A 22068-nucleotide genomic window follows, 5' to 3' on the forward strand; every position below is an offset into this window, starting at 1 on the left:
CTAGTTTGGTGAAATAGAATTTGTTCACATAGTTATTTTGCTAGTTTGGTAGTGTTAACATTAGACATTAAATTTAGTAACATTTTTTCTAGTTCATTGTTATTAGTTGTAGTACATTTTCTGATTTTCAATGGAAAATTTTGGTTTCTTTGCTGTTTTCAAGCATAATTTTTAATAGTCTTTGAGCATTTAAAACATGTCTAGATAAACACTTTACATTTTCCTTTTTTAGGTTGGTGTAGTTGTCATGTTTAGCCTTATTTTAGCACACATTTTAAGTTCTCAATAGTGAATTTTTGTAGAGTTTGTTGAGTTGCTTTTAGGTGTTCTTTTGTCCCTTAAATCTTGCTTAGGTAGTTCCATTACATATTCTTTTATTGTTATACTAAAATTTTTAGTTTTTAGCCTAGTCTTCACATGATTTTCTTACGTTTTACTAGTGAGTTTTAGAGTCTTTAGCTTTCTTTAACCATTTAAAACTTTTGTAGATGATTTTAATACAGTTTTACATTTTTAGCTAGTCTGGTGCGTTATAATGAGTTGAGTAGTGATAGTGGCTTTGATAATTAGTTTCAACTAGGTTATTTTGAATTCTACAGTGTTTATGTGGAGAATTTGAAATTCTTTGTAATGAAATGTTTTGTTTGGATAGAGAAATAAAAAAGCATTTAAAATGCATGTATTTTTTTTGAAGTATTTCAACTAGCTAAATTCAAAGGAATTCAAATACCCTTAAAAAAGGTGGAATTTGAAATACTTCTCACTCAACCTCACACTCTAAACTCAACCCCAAACGGACCCGGCAAAACCAACAACTATGACAGGCTAAGTTGGCCAGACACTCTAAACGGATCAGACCGACCTGACAACACAAACAGGTCGATCAGGCCCGATGACCAAGACGGACCGAGGTGACCTGATGACACATATAGGTCGAACAGGTGGGTGAGCCCGGCGACCCACATGGGTTTGATGACCCAGACGTGTTGGGCAGGCCCAACGACTCGACCGACCCGTTGACCTGACAAGCCTTACCAACCCGATGACCTAGTCGGGTTTGACCGACCCGACAACCTAGACGGGCCCGACCGGTCCAGCGACCTAGGCAATACCGACCGGCTCGACAACCTTGTCAGGTCGGACCGGCCCAATGACACAAACTTGTTGAATGTGCCCAATGACATAAACAGGCTTGACAACCTAGATGGGTCGTCGACCCCAACAACCTAGATGGGTCGGGCGGGCCCGATGATCTAGTGGGTCCAAGTCGGGCCAACAACCTATACAAGTTAGGTCGAGCTGGGTTGACGAACTTAGCAGGCATGACTGGCCTGTATGGGCCGTTAGGCTAATCAATCTTATCCGGATCGTTGAGCCGACCCAACCTAGTCCATCTGGGTTTCCCGGCCCGACTGAGTCATCAGGTCAGCTCGACCCATCTGGGTTGTCCTAACCCATCTTTGTCGTTGATCCCGTTTCCAAATTTATCATGAACTCAAAACATAATTAAGCCTAAAATAAATAGTTTTAAAATGAAATTTTATTTCACAAGAAATTCAATTATTTTATCCAAACAAAAAATTGAGATGTAAGGTATTTCAATTTCTTTATCCAAACAAGTTATTTATAAAATGAAGGGAATTTAATTGTAAGCAATTCAAATACAGTGCATTTCAATTTCTCAACATTGTTGAAATGCTTCATGCAAACACAAGGTTAAGCTTTCTTTGCTTTTTTAGGCCTATTGATTGTACTTATTGTCTAATCATAATCAATCACTTAGCAAGCATAATGAAAGGATTTGCATGATACTCTATCATTTGTTAAATGAAGCATATACATTCATAGTTTTTTTAGTGTCTATACGACATAATTTCTTCATGCTTTACTTTGTTGAGGTAAGAAGTAGTTTAGATAGATCAATATTGTTTTTGTTTTAGCCTGTTGCTAGGTTTTTTTGTGTCAAAGTAGTGAAATTTTAGGTTTGCATATATTAGATTTTATGTCTTTTGTTGTTTTTGATCGTTGGCCCAATTTTTATCTTTCTTATATCATTTTGAATGTGTCTAGTTAGTTGCATATCCAATTTTAGGTTTTACATTTTAGATTAGTCTAACTTGTATTTTAGGTCTTAAATGGTGATATTTTAAGCTTTAAATGGATTATGATATTTGAGATGTTTCTTATATTCTTTTTACCATTTTAAACTTGCTTAAGCCTTTTTTTTTACCATTTCTCATGTGAGCTAATACATTTTTAAGTTTAGGTTGTTTCTTATAGTCTATCATAGGGTTGAGGGGTGAAAATCCTAGTTAAATGGTGATTTGAAAGAATTTGACATTTCTTTTAATCTTTATTTTCTTTTTTTAGGCATGTTGATTTTACTTATTGTCTAATCATCATCAATCACTTATCAAGCATAATAAAAGTATTTGCATGATACTTTATCATTTGTTAAACAAAGCATATACTCTCATAGTTTTTTTTTAGTGTCTATCAGACACAATTTCTTCATGCTTTAACTTTGTTGTGTTAAACACTTAATTAAAATAAAAGGGTGTTGAACTTTTTCCTCTAACAATTCTTGGTTTAACTCTTCTTAATCTCTCTATAAGATTAAGAACCTAAGTATTCTAACTTTCACTCATGACTACGAAGACAAAATATATATCACCAGTGCAGTAAGGGCTTTTTGCCCTGGTTATTTTTCTCATTTTGCCTCGGGTCTAGAATCGAGGCATATTGGGATGAGGCCAAAAGGGGGTGCCTTTTGGCCTCGGTTATCACCTGAGGCTATAGAGGCGCTTTTAAGCCTCGATTCTAAATGAACCAGAGCCATAGAGTATGTTTTCTGCCTCGGGTCAGCGAGAACCGAAGCCATAGGTTCAAAATTATTTTTTTTAATTAAAAATTTCGCAGAGTCTTTGGCCTCGGTTATGGTAATAATTGAGGCCATATATGCCCTTTTTGCTTCGGTCTTGGTTGCAACCAAGGCCTATTCTACTATTATTTTTAAAATCAAATTTCTATTTTATTATAAATCCCACATTTAAACCTGCATATTTTTCCACAGACCAGCACAAACCAGAAAAAAATATTTTCTCAAACAACCACAATCCAAAAACATTTAAAAGATAATTGGAATATCCACAATCCAAATACATATATCCTAATCAATACTATTGTACATTTGAATTATGAATTTTGCACATGCTATCCTACCAAACTTTATGGACTTCGAGGGAATTGGCAAAGGACTCTTGAATGTCTGCAAAGTAAGACATTAAGTTAAGTTAGTATATAAAAGGACAAATTTAGTATATCAAACTTCAGTATATTGCAAAGTAATTTTTTAATTCAAATATATATTACCGTGTCTCAATTAGTTGTAATACGAGCACGCACAATTGTTGTCATCCATTGCATTATATAGGAACTGCACTCATATGAGCCAGTTTGTTTGTGAAATCAAACAATTATAAATATATGGATAGAAATATCAAACCTGGAGGGAACACGATGCAAGACATTTTGACTTAGCGTTGATCTCCCTAACAACATGTTATATCTAATAATTGAACTATGATAAAGGGAATAAGTTAGGATACTTTTATATAGAATGACAGATTATATTCATAAGTTAACAAAAATGACTTACCAAGCAACATAAGGGACAAAACAAATTTCTTTTACACGTTGAAAGCATTTGGTCACATATGATTGGATGTCATCAAACTTGTTGCCTTCATGAGTGAGTTAGGGGTCTACAAACCCATATACATCATTCAGCCCCATAGTTTCAGTGACACCAGACAAATACCTAAACATAAAATTGATTTGATATAAGTAAATAGGTAAATATATCAAATAACTATATATAATGACTGAAAGACTTACATCATCCATAACTGAATAATGGTAATATTCAATTCCTCTTGTCCCCGTGCAAGCTCCAAGACATCTTGGGAATGCAAGTAAAGTGAGATCTCAAGGTCTCTCCCAAAAATGTTAGCATCCCAAGCAACCTGCATCGGCTTATTAGTTATGATTTCTGCAAGTTGGAGCAATGCACAAAGAGGATTGTCCAAAGAGAGAATAATCTTCTTTGGTTGAGGTTTTTCCTATATTGATGCAATTTCAGTTAAAATGGAATATAATTTAAGTTTAAATATAATAAACATGTAAACTTAAAATTTAGTATATTGGTGGGTTTAAGAGTCTGTACTGGGCGGTAGAAAAAACCAAATCTCTAGGCCAGACGAGGAAACATTGGAATACATGTGCCACAGTATATACCTCATCTATTGGCACAGGAACTAAAGCAAACAACATGAGAACCTCCTCTACTGTGACCTTAACCTCATCCTCTGATAACTTCATGCCATGAAGAGCTGTTGTTGCCTCAAATACTTTTCCACGAGCCACTAACGTTTTCTCTGTACCATCCCAAATATACAGCTGACATGGATGAGTGTCATCCATGTCATCCCTGGGTGGAGCTGAACAACTCCCCTTTCCGCTTCTACCTGTTAGAGTCAACGATTTATTAATGTTATTCAATTATTTTATTAAATATCATTTATTCAATTCATAACTTATAGAAAAAAAATTTACCCGTGGGAGGCACAAATGGGTCTAGTTCTGGCAGACGATCCACTGGCGAACGAATGCCATAATGCTCAAATTGGCGAATAAGTTCTTCTCTCACCCTCGTAGTGATCATTTCCTTCATTCTTTCTTCATAATCAGCATCATGACTGGATGAAGACTGATGAGAGAGGAACCAAAAAATTGGCGTATGCTGACTCCTGATCCAGCACCACACACACGTCCAGGGTGCTCAAGTCGTCCAATTGCAGCATCAAGTATGTCATGACAAAAATTTATAAAAAAAATACAATATAAAACATGAACGAGCTATTTAGATAAGAATTGTATCTTACAATTTTCTCGGAGATTTATCATGCAGATTCAGAAGTGTAGGTTCCTGATGTGCGTAGACGGGCTAACTTCCACTTTTGATGACGTGATGGTGGTGAAGAAGGCTCAGTATCTTCACCCTCAAAAGGTGGGGGTTTAGATTTTTTCTTTTCTAACATTATCTTCTCTTCAAGTTTTCTATACCCACCACGAGATAATATGTGCGGGTTTCTATTTTGAACACTTATGCTTTGAGCCTTTTTTCTCTTTTCCTGTAACATATAAAACCCACTTTATGAATTAGTTAAAATTTTGCATAATTATCGATTATGCAATTGATGATTTCAAATAAACATACTTGTCATCCCTCAGATGTGCGAAGCTCAAGAAATTGACGCCATGTGTCTTCATCAATCCAAGTGTATTTCAACAATGGATTTTTATCCTTTTTAGATCTAAAGACATACCTAGACGTCAACTTGGTCTTAAAACCATGAAATTTCTCAGCCACCGATGACAAACAATTTTGTTTAGCGTTGCCACATTTGGAATATCAAATGTTAGCTGCAATATAGAAAATGTCATCAATAATATTTAACATATTATCAACAAAATCAAAGTATAATGTTAATAACATTAATATTCGTTACCAATAAATCATGCCATATCATTTCCCGATCAACTTTAGTGACATGATCAAAAGATGGAATAAGGATTGATGTTCTCTCTTGTGCCAACATTCCTGAATAGCTTTTGAAGACGTCCGCATAACGACCACTAGGCATTCTAGTGTCGACGTTAATATCAACAGGTGTTTTCTGACCATTAGCTTTTCTAATCAAGAGTTGTCTCAACCTAGTGGCTCCTTTGGTGGGTCTCTTAGCGAGTGCTTGATCCTCTAATGAACTATGATGTTTAGCCATATATATGTGAAATGAAAACATAACAAAACATTAATAAGCAACATATAAAATCATATATAAAACATTATTTAACAAAACAACTAAATTTTAACAAGAATAAGAAATTCACACATAAAGTTATTGATTGGTCATATGTATATTCCTTCATTGTGATCTTCTTGAATTGCATGTACATCATCAACTAGAGGGATTTCATCAACATTGATTGTTCTTCTAAATGGGTGGGTGACAACAATATTAAGATCACTCAGATTCTCTTCATTAGGATCAATCTATTTTTTTTTCATGAAGAGCGACAAACCAATATTCAGACGCATGATCTTTAACATAGAAAACCTAAGATGCTTGTTGTGCCCTGATAAATGGCTCGTCTCGATAACCCATTTTTCGAAAATCAACTAGAGTCATTCCTGATTCATCAATTTTGACACCACTCTTATTGTCAACCCACTTACATTTGAACAGTGGAATTGTAAACAATGGGATACATCCATCTTAAGTATACTGGTCCACAAAACTTGATTTCTCTCACGAGATGAATAAGAAAATCTACCATGATGTCAAAAAATGATGGAGGGAAAAACATCTCTAGCTGACACAAGATGATAACAATCTCAGCTTGAAGTTCATCTAACTTTAAAGGATTAATGACTTTGCTACAAATTGAAGAGAAGAATGCACACAAACGCGTTATAGTTTGTCTAACATTTTTGGGTAAAATTCCACGAATAGCTACATGTAACAATTGTTGCATTAAGATGTGGCAATCATGAGACTTTAGGCCAACAAGCTTCAAGTCTTGCATGGACACTAAACTCTGAATATTTGAAGAGTATACTTGAGGTACCTTGACACTCTTTAAACATAAGCAAAAACTTATCTTCTCGGATCCAAGCTCCCTTGGTGCCAAGTCTTCTCGGATCTTCATTTCAACCAAATCCAAACGAGCATTTACTTTATCTTTTGTCTTTCCCTGAATGTTAAGTAGTGTACCAATCAAGTTATCACACACATTCTTCTTTACATGCATGACATCTATGCAATGCCTAACTTGTAACTTCGACCAATATGGAAGATCAAAGAATATTGATTTTTTCTTCCAAGGGCTTGATGCAGATGACTTCTTGGACGATTTACCAAATACATGATGTACTTTATTAACTTTGTCATGAATTTGAATGCCAGTTAATGGAGTTGGTGCTTTGTCATTCTCTTTATGTCCATTGAATGCTTTCTTTAACCTTCGATAAGGATGATTAGCTTGTAAAAACCTTCGATGGCGCAGATACACAGTCTTCCTTCCGTTTTTCAACTGATGAGATGCAGTGTTTTCTTCACATATAGGACATGCTTTATGACCCTTGACACTATACTCTGACAAATTACCATAAGCTGGAAAGTCATTAATGGTGCAAAATAACATTGCATGCATCATGAAAGTTTCAGAAGCAACAACATCAAATACTTCAACAACATCAACCCACAACAACTTCAAGTCTTCAACTAAAGGATTGAGATATACATCTATGTCATTCCCAGGCTGCTTTGGACCAGATATCATCATAGACAACATCATGTATTTTCTCTTCATGCAGAGTGTAGGAGATAAGTTGTAAATGAATAATATAACGGGCCAAGAACTGTGGTTTGTACTTAAATTGCCAAATGGATTCATCCCATCGGTAGCTAAACCAAAACGAATATTTCTACATTCTTCACCGAACTTGGGAAATTCCTTATCAATATCTTTCCATTGCATTGAATCAGTTGGATTACGAAGGAGTCACATCTTCTCTTAATTGCATGCCATCTAAGGTTTTTAGCGTCTTTAGGATTTGCAAACAAACGGTTAAGCCTGGACACGATTGGAAGGTACCAAACTACTTTCAAAGTAGATCCTTCTCTATTTGACCACTATCTTCACTATTTCTTTTCTGCTTGTACCGTGATGAACCACAACTTGGACATTTTTTCAAATCTTCAAATTCTTTTCCGTATAATATGCAATCATTAGGACATGCTTGTATCCTTTTATACTCCATACCCATCGGATAAAGAATTTTCTTGGCGTCATAGTTTCGAGTGGGTAGAGTATTTCCCTCAGGAAGCATTTCATTCAAGAGCACGAGCAATTCTGTGAAGTTTTTATCTGTCCAACCATTGGTCATTTTCAAATTCATAAGTCTTAAAACCGTTGATAATCACATGAACTTAGTTGAATCGACATACAATGGAGTTTCTACATCAGCAGGCATCGCCAACATCCCGTATCATGTCCCTCATATTGTCTTCTTCTACTCGCTCTTCACATCGCTCTTCTCGTCGCTCTTTCATGGTGGAATCGACAACATGTTCAGTTTGAGAAACAGTTGGAAAGTCTATTAATTCGCCGTGCCATGTCCATATTGTATAACTTCTAAGGAAACCATCACAAATAAGATATTCCCTAACTTGAGTTGCATTCAATTTTCTCCCCTTCAAACAGTTGACACAAGGAAATCTGAACTTCACATCATCATCACTTCTCCCCTCATAACGTTGCGCAAATTTTATAAATTCTTTTACTCCATTCTCATACTCAGCGTTGATACGTGGTAAATTAATCCAATCTCGTTGTAAGCTTTGAATCAATGCTCACGTCGTAATCAAAGTGTGACCCTATCCCATTTAAGAAGATTCACTTTCTTTATTTTATTGGTACATATCTTAAATTTCATGAAATTTTGCTAGCATTTCGCATTGCCCTTCAGGATACACGAAATGAAAGTGATTATAAAGCACAATCAAATATGCACCCAAAGATCAATACAAAACACAATTGACAAATATTCATGAATTTTAAGATATGTATTTTAAAATATATACGCACTAATAAATTACTAGAAATTGATTAATCTTCTTAAACTATCCAATCAGACAATTCAAGATTCAATACATTTAAATTATTAGTATTGTATCCCTTTATATCTAATTTAAAAAAAATGTAGTTTCTTCAAAATGAAAACTCGGGGACAATACATAATTTTTGTATTGAATCTCAAACGGGAAACTAAGGCTAACTCATAGTATATACAAACAATCAAAAGAATTTCAATTCCAATGAAAATCAATACTTGCAATAATCGAAATTGAAAATTAATATATACAAAATGGAAAACGAAACAAAAACGAGTTGGAAACTTACCTTGGAGGAACGACGATACGATAGTTGTCGGAAAAACCGAGAAGGAGGTGCACGAAATGGCCGAGCATGAAATGGTTGTGCACGAAATAGAGGTGCAGCACCAGCGGAGACGACGCCGCGACAGTGGCCGGAGGAACGTGGTGGCATCGACGGTGGCAGGGAGAGAGACGAGAGAGTGAAGAGAGAGAGAGACGAGAGAGTGAAGAGAGAGATACGAGAGAGACATGAGAGAGAGACGACGCAGGAAATGGAGGTGCAGCACAAGGGTTCACGTGGTTGCAGTGGCCGAAAGGTGTGGTGGCAATGGTTGCAGCGGAGAGAGAATATAGTTGTTGCAGAGAGGCGCGGGGAAGAAGAAGAGAAAAGGGGTTCGTGAAATTGTGCCCTTAATAAACCCTATGACCCGGTTCCTCTAACAACCGAATCATATAAGAGTATTTGGCACCGGTTAACTGCCACCCGAGGCCAAACACCTAACGGCTAGTGGCATTTTTGAAAAATGCAGCCCCATTTTTGGCTCCGAGTCTTTGGAACCGAAGCATATAACAGCTTTTGGCACTAGTTTTGGGCAAACCGAAGCTTATAACCGTATTTTGCTTCGGGTTTTAACTGAACCAAGGCATAAAAGTTGCTTGGAATTGTAAAAATGCCACCGTGCCCTTATATGCTTCGGTTCCTGGCCAACCGAGGCATATAAGGCGAGGTAAAAAGCATAATCTGCACTAGTGTATGTTTAAAGAAAGTTAACTCTCAATGAGGGAATAATATATAGATTGCTTGTAAGTGCATAACTTCACAACATGAATAATACAAAGGTTTTGCACACTCCCATTCATGATTATAATTGTTGGGTCTTTCGAGAGAATATCACCAGGGAGATATGATACCAATGAGACATGAGTCCAATCCATACATAAGGGATTGACACCACTCTTAACCTAAAACCTTAAGGCAATGAGTTTATCGCTCTTCATCCTTATATGATTCTCAACTTTTTCACTTTTACTAAATATGGGACTTAGACTCACTTGGATTCCCAACAATCTCCCTCTCAAGTGTGAGTCCCTTCACATTGGTACTTCCCTTGAGCTAAGTACCGAGTACCCCTTTTTTCGTACCGTCGTTCTTCTTAACGAGACACGCTTACCTAACCCACTGTCAAGAAGACTTTCGATACAAGCATTCGTCCGGTCACTACACGAACCAGGCTTTGATACCATTGTTGGATCTTTGGAGAGAGGATCACCAAGGAGATATAACACTAATGTGATATGAGCCCAACCCACATATAAGAGATTGACACCACTCTTAACCCAAAACCTTAAGACAATGAGTTTATGAATCTTCATCCTTATATGATGCTCAACGTTTTCATTTTTTACACAATGTGAGACTTAGACTCACTTGGATTCCCAATAATAATTACACACAAAACTGTTGATTAATAAGTTATATTTAAAGTGTTTTTGTTGTAGTTATATTCTTGAACATTTTAACAACTTAACTTTTATACAAGACTTTCTAGAAATGATCGTTATTACTATAATCTTTAAGGAGTACGACCTTTTAATAATGCAACTTTTTAATCTTTGCACATATATATTATTAATTTGCATTTATTGTGTTAAACTTTGTATAAAAAGTTAATTTTTCTTCTAACTCTTCATATTGCAAATACAAAAGATATGTCTGTAGAATATATATATATATATATATATATATATATATATATATATATATATATATATATATTGTTTTTTTTTCATTGCTTGCATATAATTTATATAATATTGCAGGAATAATTTATTTTTTGTATAGAAGGATGTACATCGGACACTATTCTATAATTTTCATTATGAAATCAAATTGGTAAAAGTTACGAAGACATATTAAAACAAAATTAAACATGTCTATAATTTAGTAGAATTAAATTTGAGAGAAAGTACATTATATTTTTATTATAAAGGACAGAGGACCGCAATGATAAACATATGAAGAGGTCATTGGTGTATTGTCTATTTTCTGCGACATGCCATATTCAATGGAATGGGTGGCTGTGAAAGCCCCGGAAGAGATTTGATCGTAGACAACTTTGTTAGCTGCTTCAGTGTAGTGGATCCCATCCCATATCACTCTAACTGATGGTCTTTCACAAGAACCCACAAAAATATCATTGTCATTGACCTTAGTGGTTCCTCCACAGCTAACACTATTACTGAAGTTGTACTTCCCTCCATAGCCACAACAAGCAACATGTGGAAGCTCAAATCCTGGAAATTAATAAAAGTTTCAATTAGTGAAACACATTTTTGATAAGTTTGAGGATAATGAGATAATGTTATTTTAATTTGGCTCTCACCATATTTCTTTGGGTCTCTGAAAAGAGAGTACTTAACAGAGTAGATATCTACATATGTAATTGCAGCCGTAGGAAGGTCCTTACGAAGATGAGCCAAGGCTTTCTTCAAATTTTGGTTAAAAGAATTAGCCACTTCATTGTATGCCTTTGCACAACCATACATATCCCTTTCAGCAGATTCAAAATTGGTCAAAATCAAAGGAAGACAACCAATAGGTCCAGTGTTGTGAATCCAAAATGATCTAGCCCCCAAATTGTATATGTTCTTCACCACAAAAGTTCGAGAACTTAGCATGATAAATTCTGAAATCTACTACGTAGAAATATAGGTAGAAAGGGTATTTATTATGCAACTACCTTTATATTTGATGTGAAGTTCGATACTATATCAGGTACAGACGCATTAACTTGTTGAAGAGTCATGTTACCTAAAAAACCAACTGTAAGATCATTTTGACCTATATCAAATGTGTACAAAGCTTCATCAAAGTATTCTTTTTTCGGCATCAGTGCTGCAAACACCCCACCTGCCAAGAAAAGATAAAAACAAACATTCCATAACATTGTTGAAGAGTCATGTATATTAGCTGCAAAATTTTCCATTTGAAATTATTAATATACCTTGGCCCCTAATGAACTTTGCATTAGGTTTAAAACGTTCGAATTGCTGGTACTGCAAGCCAAGGCTGAAAGGACTGGTTCTAAACTGCCCTGCCGCTTGTTGGAGTCTGATTGTTGATCCTGCTGACGCAAAATTTGCTCCACGTGAGAAGTTGGACCCCATTGAATCAAGGTATGGACTGAGAAAAGGGAGTCCAAAACTCTGTGCTGAAATTACAAAATTAAGTGACAATGATCAAAATGTTCATAAACGTAATATATACACGTGCTATGTGTAGTACCTGATCGTAAACACCATTACACACGTAAATTATATGGCAGAGAAAATAATGAATTTTACCCATGAAATCAATGATGAGTCGGCCATCACAGAACCTTCCAGCAGGTCTGTGAAAAAAGGTGTCCCCATTGGGTGATTTTGGTTGAGCAAAAGGGAAGGAAGCAGCCAACCCACCAGTATCAGCGTTTGAGGCTCCAAAGTTAAAGATGGCAGGGAAATCACAGCGTTTTGAGGCCGTTGCAGGGTTGAGTGAAGTTGTAGCAATGCACAAAAGTGCAAGTGCAGACACAAGAGGGTTGTGAAATAGCTTGGTAAGGGTACAAAACTCCATTATCATCTTTTTCTTCTACTCATATCCATTGGTTTGTTTCCATTATTTAAAGGGAAATGTGAGGATGGAAACGAGCTACACTTTCGTCTACTGAAGCATGAGATTTAAGAAGAAAAACGCATGTCATGACAGGGAAAGAACAAAATATAATTTTTAATATATACTTTTATTTTAAAATATAACCTTTTTAATTATTAAAATATTATATTTACATTTATTTTCATTCTATTTTGTATTTTTTTAAATATTTTTTTACATAAAATAATTTTTAAAATATTAATTTACAAATTATTTTTTAAATATATTAATATAAAAAGAAATTTCATTACTATATCAATCAACTACAATTTACTATGAGGAAATCAATATTTAGTATCACCCACATTTGACCGTAGCTAATATTAAGAAGGTAAATTATTCTTTTTTAGTGATCCTTCTTTTTCCATCACTTTCCCTCATATTTTTTTTCCTTAACCCCTTAAATTCACTTTTCAAAACAAACAAAGTCTATGAGAGATTACTATTAATTTGTCAAGCCATACATACATATATATCATATATAGGAAGTGATTATATATATATATATATATATATATATATATATATATAATATATGAAGTGATAGGTTACCAAAGTTTTTTCAGATAAATTTTTGACAATTAATTTAAGTAAAAGAATATTATTTTATGATTTTATTTTATTTTGGTTAAAAAATAAAATTATAATCTATTTTTAATTCCATTTATAATAATTTTATCAATTTTCTAAAAAACAATTTGTCAAAACATAATTTTCATATATATATATATATATATATATGCGCGCGCCAAACAAAAGGTTGACTATTTGATGTATCTTATTTGTTCATGAATTGTCCACTTGGGCTAAAATGGACTATGGAGTTTCTATTTATTATTTAGGTGAGAGTTTAATTCCCGCAATTAATTCATAGGAGGATTTCTGACTTGGGGGGACGTATTTTGAACAACGACAGCTGACAGAAATAAATCTTACTATATTTTATAGATATCACTTTCATGTGTCTATTATATATTATAATGTTTATGCACGCATATATACATCGCCATATAAATATTTTTCCGTCAAAATGATGACATTTTTTTCTTTCATTTTTATTAATAAACAATAAATTATTGTACTTTTAATTATTTGATGATTATTATTATAATAATCTTAACTTCTTAATTAAGTTTTAACTCATATTAAAAAAAATTACTTTAGAGTGTTTATTTTTTATTTTTTTTTTCAAATGAGTATCTATCATTTGGTTTTATCGTCAAGTGAGTTCACATGTTTATTATCTTACGTACGAAACATAAAGAATGACATAATTAAGTTTTAAGCAAACCATAAATTTAGGTATTTTTAACCAGGTTTTTTTTAAGAAAAAAATTCATTTTGTTAAATGTTAAATTTATGGGTTAAATATATTTTTAGTTCCTGAACTTTGATGTAAAAATGAGATTCGTTCATGTTTGAAACATTGATACATTTTGATCCCCACACATGAAATGTATCAAAGTTTTGGTAAGGAACAAATTCCATTTTCATATCAAAGTTAAGGACTAAACACCTATTTTTCTAAAATTATTTATATTTTTCAAATGAGTCCCTACTAACAATAAAGATTGCGTGTCAGTTTGATTTTACAATTTCAAACACAACACCTCGAGCTTGGACATTAAGAGAAGTTAACTCCTCAACCTTAATTATCGTTACCAAACAATGTTGTTTCTTGTCTTCACATGGTTTGGTTTAATTTTTATGTTAGTATTCGATTTAAGAAAATAAAATGATGTCATTTTTTATAAAGATAATTAGGAGTTTAGAGATTCATTTTATTATAGTCCAAATTTGTGATGTTGTGGTTTGTATTTAAGATCACCAAGTCAAAAGTTACATCACTTCACTTATTATCATGGATCATTAGTGAGTTTTTAGTAGATTAGGTTTATTTTGGGCCTTGTATGATGCGCTAATAGTATAGGATTTTCTTATAGGCATTGTATGTAGGTTTAAAATGTCTTTCTTAGCAAAGAATGAGGGGTTAAATTGGTTGAGTACTAAAAATCATGCCCAACTAAAACTTATAAAACCCTCTGAATTCGAATTCAGTTGACCAATAAATCAGAGTTGTTTAGTTGTAGAACCACACATTTCAGTCGATTGAAAACATAAAGAACAAATTAATTTGTTCATGCAATATGATTCGACATACTGAAATATAAAAACAATCAACTCATATTCTGGAAAATTATGTAAGCACACGATTGTTTCAAATTGATATATGCAATTTAGTTATATTATCATATAACATAAAAACACGTCTAAATTGAGTTAACGAGTTTTCTTGAGATTTAAATGTAGAATAAAATAAAGGAGAGAGGATCACACCCTAATTTTTATACTAGTTCACTCAATAACTGAGCTACATCTAGTTTATTAAGACAACCTAAGCCTAATCATGCACTATATCAAAATAATTACAAAATTCCTCAAAATTTACACTTTTGAATAAAGCAAAACACTAAGATTTTTTAGTTCCACAATAACCTAGACCCCTACATTGCAAGAATCCCACTTGTAGACCTAAAATCATACCAGGAAATACACATAAGCACAAGAACAACATGTTAGCACAAATGAATTAATGCTTGAAGATTTGATGAAGATATATGAAGCCATTGCATTAAGACGTGATGAAGTTATGAAAAAGTGTTGAAGATATGAAGACTTGAAGATTCACATGTTAATCAAGCTTGGAATGTGTGTTGAATTTGGACTTCACATGAAGAACAAAACCCTTGAAGATTGGTGCTCTTAGTGTAGACCATTTCGTATTGTATAAATGTCTAGGGTTTAGTTAGTGTCTTTTAACCTGTTGAATGGTTTTTTAACAAGTTAAATGGTTATATGCAATAGTTTTATTTGTTATATATTCAATCAGTTGAATTATTTTTTAATCAGTTGATTTCACTCAAGTTAAGTGAAATCAACAAATTGAATGGAAAATCAATTTGTTGAATATGCTAACAGATTGGCTGGTTTTTCAGAGACAATGTTAAGACTTACCATTTTGAGCGCAAAATCATTCAATATTCTTGAAAAATCTCTTTATCTCTGGAAGATACAAAAGTTTAGTTGTTGGTTATTGATCTTTAATCTGCTTGGAGAAATTTTTCTTGGTTTAAGAACTTGGAGAAAGAGCTTTGGTTGGCTAAGGAGAGCCTTCATCTAGATTTGATCTTTCTCTAGTTTCTAGGTGTTACTTGGTGGTTTTCCAGGTCTGCATATGTGATCTTGTTGTACTTGTTGAGACTCTTATGAGATTCAAGAGTCTTGGTTTGTATTTTTTTATATTTTAAAAGTGTAATCCAGTGGATTGTGTAAATCTTTTAATATAGTGCAAGTCGGGCGCAGGTTGCCTTGACAAACTGGATGTTGCTTAGATTTGAGTGAATCAGTATAAAAACTTTGTGTCCTTGTTCTTGATTTTATCCCTTCTGTCTTGGTTTATGTTTTAAAGTTTCAAGAAATTTGAATTGTATAATCTTTAATTGTTCTTGTATGTTTTGGCATAACCAGAGGCTTGGCTCATATCTGCATTGCTTATTTGAATCAATCTTGATAAGTCTCTCAAGCTATTTTTCAGTTAAACTATAAATTTGAAATTCCATAGAATTTCCAGTATTTCAATCAATTGTTTTGATATTTTGATATGTTGATTTACATTGCATGGTTATCTGTTTAATGAAATCAATATGTTATCCTTGTTTATAGCCTATTGAAAGTGTAATGTCCAGGAGCAATTGTAGTATGAATTTGTGGTTGATTTGATTCAATACAAAGGGTTTTTAAGTTTTTTAAAGTAAGCAAAGTTTTCAAAAACCAATTCAACCCCCTTTCTTGGCTAATTACCCATTTCAATACTTATAATTGGTATCTAGAGCAAGATTCTTGAAAATTACTCAAGTTGATCCTAAAACTGATTTAAACTGTTTTGAGATGGCCGAAAACAAGCTTCCTTTAGCAGAAGGTGCCTCTATACATAGGCCACCTATGTTTAGTGGTGTTAATTACCAGTTTTGGAAAATTTGAATGAAAATTTTCAATGAATCAATTAACCAAGGTATTTGGGATGCAATTTTGAATGGACCTTACACTCCTAAACATGTTGATAACAAGTAGGTTGATAAGCCGTGAGATGAATGGACAGAGGAGGAAAGAAGGCATGCTCAATATGATTGTACAATAGAGAACATTCTCTCATCTTCATTGAATATGCATGAGTTCTTTAGAGTCTCTCAATGCAAAAGTGAAAAAGACATGTGGGATGTCTTTGAAGTCACACATGAGGGAATAAGTGATGTGAAAAGAGCAAGGAAGCATGTTTTGGTATAAGAATACAAGCTATTCAAGATGCAACAAGGACAATCAATTGCTGAAATGCAAAAAGAGATTCACTCACATTGTCAACCATCTCATTAGTTTGGTAAAGAGTTTGATAAAGAAAAGCTAAACATCAAAGTGCTAAAGTGTCTTGATAGAAGTTGGCAACCAAAGGTAATTGCCATATTAGAATCAAGGGGTCTATCCACTATGACCACAACTGCATTGTTTGGCAAGCTAAGGGAGCCAAAAATTGAGATGCATGGGTTGAATGAGCAAAACTTAAGTGAAAAAAGGTAAACAATATTGCCTTGAAGACTAGCACTAAAAAAGTGATGAACCCGAGGAAGATGTGGCTAAATCAAGTGACAATGAGAACTTGAATTTATTGGTTAAAGGGTTTGGGAAGTATCTCAAGAGAAAAAGTAACAATGGTAATCAAAAGAGGTACAACTCTAAACAAAATGACTCAAATAACACTCCTAGTTTCTCTTATTATAATTATGGTAAACAAGGACATATCAAAATTGAATGTCCAAACATTAACAAAGAAAAGGAAAAGAATATTGACAAGAAAATGGAGAATTTAATTGAATGTCCAAACATTATGGGAGGAATTGGGTTTAAGTCTCATGTATGCCACTAGTGTGTTAATTTAATTATTTTATTATTTTAAAAATATGTGGGACCATGGAGCATGATAATATTATCCTAGATGTGTAAGAATTATCATGAAACATGAATTGGTTGAAATGGTTGTACGCTTGCTTTGTAATTGTGTGGTTGTGTGTTCAAACCTTGGTTGATGCTAAATAGGATCCTTTTTGCCATTAATCTTAGTTAAGGCATAGTTAAGAAACCATTTGTTATTAGAGAGTGGGTTTTGAAAATAGCAATTCATGTGGGCGGCTAAGGCGAGTCTTGAGAGCATCAGAACGTGAGAAATGAGGGCATGGAGAGACTTTATGCAAAGGTGAGGAGAGGTCTCGAAGAGGTGGCAATTGCTTTGTGCAAGGAATCCTCAAGGTACATTGGAGTAAGGAATCTAGGTTAAGGTAGTTGTGTTTTCGTGCTTTAATCTGTCGTTATTGGATTACGTGTTGTATGAATTGTATGAGAGCCTTTGATCCTTGAATTATCTAGATTGATTTTGTGTTTTTAGAAATTTTCCAGAAACCGCCTGATAGCCTTGAAGGTCCATGATATGACTCATGTGAATTGCAATGAATTTATGGGTTCCTACCAAAAATTGCCTAGCGGCATGAATTAGCTGCCACACGGTGCCATATACCTAACCCAATTTCTAGGTTTTTACATGAACCGCCTCGCGGCGATGAATACCCACCAGGTGATGTGAGCAAATTTGGGTCGTTTTGGGTTTTATATGAGCCTTATTTGTTGGTTGAATATTGGATGCTTGTGATTATTAAAATGGGTGTAAGTTTGGAGTAATTGCACGAATAAGGGCATGTATGCATATTGGGGTTGAATGATTAAGGATTTTGAGTCTAGGAAATAATTGTGATTTAAAATGTAATGAAACCCTGTAAGGTTGAATTATGATGATTATATGTGCAAGTAAAATACTTGATTGAAGGTTATTGAATGAGAATGGGTGAACGGAAGGGTAATTGAGATTTAGGGCTCAAACATGTGTTGAAGAACTCTTGAAAATTCCCAGAATTTGGATGCACTGCCTGGCGGCACCTAGTTTGCAATCAAGCGCTAGTGTAACATTGTGGGTAGTAAGTGTTTTGTGATACGAAGGGGGTGTAGGATTGGAATTCTGTTGAGATTACATTAGCTTAGGCAGGGATAATGTAATAATAGGTAAATTATATGATAGTTGTGGGTTAATAAATGTAAAGGTGATTGTAATTGAGGTTAAACTTGAATTTAGTTAATGGTGAGTGGGGGGGGACAAAAAGATTGTAGTTATTGATTAACGATAAGTCTAAAAGTGACCTGAATTGAAGCATGATTATGTTTTGTATAAGTTCTAGTTGTTTTGATTGTACTTTGGATTAAACACATATTAAGGGTGGGTTCATAGGGGAAAACTTGGTTGTCCATATAGTGAATTGGAGGTCTTAGGAACTAATTGGTATAAGACTTGGTTTGGGAAAATCATAGAAGAATTGACTATTATTTTGGAGTTCGTGGAGTAGAATTGACTTGGGGTTAAATTCAAGAGTGGTATTATTCAATTTTGGAAGGTTCATATATATATATATATATATATATATATATATATATATATATATATATGTATATTTACACAACACATTGGTTTGGCTTCACGGAATATGGATAATTTATGCTAGAGGCCCAATTCCTGGGAGGCCTAACTGAACTTTTTCAGCTAAGTCTTTTTGATGATAAATGGTCGCATACTTACTATTTTACCGAAAAGTATCCAACTACTGGTCACTTACCGGGTATTGTTGATTACGTTCAATGTTGTCCTGGCAAGACTGATTGGTAGTCGACCTAGGCTCCTATAGGGGGTTGATAAATACTTTGTCTTAAAAGTGAATCAACCATCCGATTTCTCAAAGGTTTATTCTGTTTGAAGGCTTATATTTGCCCTTACTTAACGGGATGGAAATGTATCTGACCTAAGGGCTTGCAAAAGGCCGAGGACTAATTGTAACATCCTAGCCAGATATTACTAATTTAAACTAGAATAAAATAATATAGAAAATCAAAACTACATTTATTATAATGCCTCTTTCCCAAAACGCGGGAAAATTTCAAAGTTTATTACGTGCAAAGATTCAATACATAAGTTCAACTCAAAGTTTACATCTCTAAAACTGATAAATAAAAATCGAGTTACGTAATAATAGAATAACTATAAAATCAAATCCCCATGTTGCCCTGCTCTGACGCTTTGCCTCACCAACACTACCTACAACATCATTTGCTCTCGTGTAACAAATTACACGATCATCACCAATCACAAACAGATAGGGTGAGCTATAATACAAATGTATATAAAATCACAATTAAAAAGTATATACACATTGATAGGAGTATCCCCTGATTTCATAAAGCATGGCCACCACCATGTTTATCCACGTTCTACATCTTCAGATGATGACCTTATTGTGCCTTTTACTGCCACAAGTCACAACTCATGGTTCCACCATCTACAAGCCACAACTCGTAGATACACGTGTGGGCTATCAAGTTACGAACTACAATTCATAACGCAAGATGGAGTTCCCAATATGAACCACAATTTGTACTCTCAACACAAGATTAGTACAATACTGGCCATCACCCGCAATTCCCTAATCAAGTGGAGACCCTCTGTACGAGCCACAACTCACACATTCACACTAGTACTAACTCACCATGCCACAACTTGGGATCGCCACATGTTCACCCATCATTATGAGCCATCCTAGCTAGATATTGTCAACATTGTTCCCAATCATCATATATTAACTCATGTGCATCAATTAGCTATGTGTTGATATAATCTCATGTATTTACACTTAACATTTCGTTTCTCAACTGATAACCAATGCCTATTCTCTTCAAGTATAGTAACCACACTGACGCAACCTTACTTAGTTATCCTTTTAGTCCGCTGCCACATTGTACTACAATTTTAACGCTTGAATTGAACTATATGCTAACTTAGGACACCCAAAAGATATCACAAATTCCTAAGTCTCGTTTTGCAACCAACTCCATTCATAATCCTGGTTTAGTTACTATCCTATACTATTTTTAATATCACAATTCCTCTAATTTACAATTCAAACCACAAATTAATCCTTACAAATTTTCATCCATTTACTCATTATCCTAGTCCTCTGTCCAAAAAAATCCCTAAATTCCACATTTATCATTCATCTGACTCACAAAGATTCCAGACCCATCACTGCACCTCACAGTGGCGCAAGGTCACTTTCTCTACGTTGGCGCCTAGCGGCAAGTAATGTTCCGCTAGGCAGTGAATGCAATTCTAGGAGAAACTCAGAATTCCCTTGCACCTGTAAAGTCTCCCAAAAATCTCCAACTGCGCCTCTATGTCTATTTCCACGATTGAACAAGAAATTATACTTGTAGTTGTATCATTACTCAACCTAAAGCATATCCAATAAATTTTCAATACACTTCAACCAACAATTAATTCCAAAACATCAAATTCCTATTTTTTCCAAAACCCTAAGTTGTTCATACCAATTTCGTCCAATTAATTCCAATTACCTCGTAATTCGCTCAATATTAACATCCAACATTCCATTCTCAATTAACAATCCCTTATCCCCAGATCAAAATAGCCCAAAAACCACCACAACATTAAAAACGAGTCAATCTGGCTTGTGTCACTTGGCAAAGTGTTCTTCACCACCAGACGGTTCATACAAAAATCCATAAATTTGGCTTAAACAGGTTGGGTCACTTGGACATATTAAAGCAAGAGAACGTAGCTCCCGTAACCTGGATCCTTTGCTCCAAAATGATTTGAGGTTTCTTTCTTGCACCAAAGGAATTGCCTCCACTTTGATACCTCTCCTAATCCTTGTAGCATAGTCTCCTTGATTCAAAAGAACCTATTTTACATAAGACAAGGTTCGAACACACAACTAAACAATTTCATAGAGAATGCACAACCAATTCAACCGATACATGTTTCGTGATAATTCCTACACCTCTTGGATTATAATACCATGCCCCATGGTCAAGCATATTATTAAAATAATAACATAATTAAAATAAAACACAAATGGCATACATAAAACTTGAATCCATGTCCTTTTAACACCACTTCATATGCTTAACCACTTGAGCTACCATTGCTCCTTGTAATAATTTTCAGCATTAAATGTCATAAAGGTTCCCATTGCCCGTATTTATTAAATAATTATTTATTTAATTATTTAATTTTCTCGGGTCTTACACTAACCATACTTGTATAGTACAATTATCAAACTATTGAGATTTAGTTATATATTTTGTTAATATACAATAATTGTACCAACAAATATCTCTTAGAATATTATTTAACCACTTTTAGGTAAA

The 22068-nt window shown here is 34.2% G+C and overlaps 1 pseudogene across 1 annotated transcript; it reads right to left on the reverse strand.

Annotated features, from left to right (window-relative positions):
* Window positions 1-10916: 10916 nt before the first annotated feature.
* On the reverse strand, window positions 10917-12695 carry LOC114195439 (GDSL esterase/lipase ENOD8-like; annotated as a pseudogene). The gene is made up of 5 exons (XR_014984106.1): window positions 12348-12695; window positions 12008-12214; window positions 11744-11913; window positions 11387-11651; window positions 10917-11297 (listed from the first exon to the last, which is right to left on the reverse strand). The product of XR_014984106.1 is annotated as a GDSL esterase/lipase ENOD8-like (transcript).
* Between the last annotated feature and the right edge of the window lie 9373 nt (window positions 12696-22068).

Source organism: Vigna unguiculata, chromosome 8 (genome assembly GCF_037176805.1).
Source record: "Vigna unguiculata cultivar grain cowpea cultivar isolate G323 ecotype 2 chromosome 8, ASM3717680v1, whole genome shotgun sequence".
Classification (NCBI taxonomy): Eukaryota; Viridiplantae; Streptophyta; class Magnoliopsida; order Fabales; family Fabaceae; genus Vigna; species Vigna unguiculata.